This window comes from Pyxicephalus adspersus, chromosome 1 (genome assembly GCF_032062135.1).
Source record: "Pyxicephalus adspersus chromosome 1, UCB_Pads_2.0, whole genome shotgun sequence".
In the NCBI taxonomy this organism is placed as follows: Eukaryota; Metazoa; Chordata; class Amphibia; order Anura; family Pyxicephalidae; genus Pyxicephalus; species Pyxicephalus adspersus.
In genome coordinates, this window is record NC_092858.1 from 83684458 (window position 1) to 83687159 (window position 2702).

The window sequence follows — 2702 nt, forward strand, 5'->3', positions numbered from 1 at the left end:
AGGTTGCGGTCCTTGGGCACACCAAGATGGGCAAAGCACAGTACCAAATCACTAAGCAGAAGGATAGTCAAGGAAAGCTGGGGTTGAGACAGGCAGCAAGCAAGAGAGGTCAGGTCATAGGCCAGGGATCCAGGAGACAGACAGCGATGACACAGGGGCCACTGCGGGCACAGGGAACACAGGAGACACTGGAAACAAAAAGAGGTACAGGTGATGAAGGGATATTCACAGGCAGACAGGAACACCAGAACTGCACAGGGAAGTTGGCTGGGAACCAACAGACTGGACAACGAAGGGTTAACATGGAAGCTGGACACAGGAACCACTGGATTAAGCAGCAGGTGTACAGGAACTAGTTCACAGAACCAGGAAGCTCAAGCCACTAGTGAACACTTGTTGCACAAACAAAACATACAGTCTGTGAGCTAGCTAAATAGCCAGGGCTGATCAAGAGGCTATTTCCTGATTGGCCAGTGGATTGGACGGAGTTGATAAAGCTTGGAAACAGAGGCACGCTCAGCATCAGAACTGCAAGCATGCGCAGGAGAGTGATGCCTGTGCTTTAGTGAGGAACAGGTGTGTGACATAGGGTATTATACACACACTAGATCAGTGGTCGCTTACCAGTGGTCCATGGACTAATGGTCCACAACAAAATTGTGGTTGTCTACAGAAAAATTTGGATATTTTTTTGCAATTATTACATTTTATTATTAATAACACAAAAATAATATTCAAATAAATTATTATATTCTGAATTACAATTTTCGACTTTATATTGCACTAAAATCGGGAACTGTACTAGAGACAGAAAAACAAGGGAGGCGCAGCGTGACATCAGTGTAGTCTAATGTTGTATGAGGTAGCCAGTGCTGAGCCATACGCTTCGTATTGTTTCCACCATTACAACAGTCCCTCCTCTCTCCGATTACCGATTTTCATCCGGTTGTTTTATTTTATTTATTTTTCAGATGCTCTTTTAGGTAAGTGTGAACTTAACTGTGTATTTTCTTTAGCTGTTTAATGGCATCAAATAGTTTGACTTTGATAACTATCATTTCTTGTTTGGTCTTAGATTGGAATGAAATAAACCCATAATGAGCATGAAGAAGAAAATCAATATTTTGCATTTTAGTAATACCAAAGATAATGCAACTAATGATAATAGTAACAATAGTAATACTTCACTTAACTATGAGCTGATCAATGAATCAGTGTTCACAGTCCTTGTCAGGCACCATTAGGAAAATCATTATTTTACAAATGAATTTATTTTTTGGCGACCTCTGCACTAGATGATTGTCATTAATGACTAATGAATGTGACCATCTTAGGTGAAAATCTACAGCTTATACAGCAATCCCCTGGTGTAATTTAGTGTTTTGCTTGGGAGTTTGATTTATCATTATCCAATGTATTTCCTGGTTCCTGTGAATATTTATAATGTGAATATTCAGTAAAGCAATTTTTGCTTTATAAATGCCTCCGCCTTTATAGGTATTAATAGGATGGAACAGAAGCAGAGGATCAGATAAACTTTTTACAAGCAACAAAGTCTATTTTTCATCAGAAGCCAAATCTTGTAAAATATATATTTTTAGGCAAATATGATATATTGCTTATGAATTTTATGTAGTATTCTGTGTTGTATTTTATCCACCTGTGTCCTTCTGTCTCCTCTGTTATTTACAAAGTTTAATAGTACAAGCTGAAGATGACCCATCCCTTATTGTATAACTCCATCTGACAATTCAATCTGGCAAAGTACAGCAGGTAGGTTCTGCTGTGCTGTCTCTTTGTGTTGACAATTGTATATGTATCTGGAGCTCAATAAAACAGACCTTGCACTTTTCCTATCATTTTTTGAATGTTTTAAAGCCACATTACTGTTATCTGTTTTTTTTTTTTACATATGCATACACTCCCTTAGACTCCAGTGGTATCTTTTTATTTTCTTGCTGTTGACTTTCCCCTTTTGGTGCCACTGTCCAACAAAAGAAATCAAGAAGCTATGTGCATTGGCACATGTGACTGAATAATATTTTCTTATAAATCAGTTATGCAATTATATATATATGATCAATAACTCCACACAGACAAATAATTCTATTCATTTTTAATGTCTAGTCAGGGGACCAAAATTTCAGATGTTTTCCCATTTTGCAGTTTGGTTGATCCCTGGTCCATCTTGGCTTGAACTTCCTCAAAAACTAAGACAGTATATGCTATTGGAAGGATAAACATAGATAGAGTGGATTTGTATTATTTTCCTGTATCATTCTGAGCACATAAACAACTTAACTCTCAAAGTAAACACTCCTATGGGTGGTCCCAAAACACAGTCAATGACGGATGATTATGCAGAAAACATGACACTGCAAAGATAGAGTAAAAAGTTCCAACACTTCTTGGTCACGAGTATTCCAGGAAGCTCACTGGCTATCAAAAGTATTTTTAAATCTTTCTTTGATCGCTCTTGCCCCTAATTTGTCATGGTTTCCTCTCTACTGGAAACTAGGTTTTCTGAAACTCAGCATCCCTTGACACCCTCTGCAATAACAAATCTATGTATTGTTGCCTGTTCTGGCCTCTGCCCTCCCATCATGCAATCAAAGTAATAAAGAAAGAGCTTTATTTAGCTGGCTAAAGTGATATACATACGGTCTGAAGCTGTAGAATAACTAGATTTCATACACCAGCAT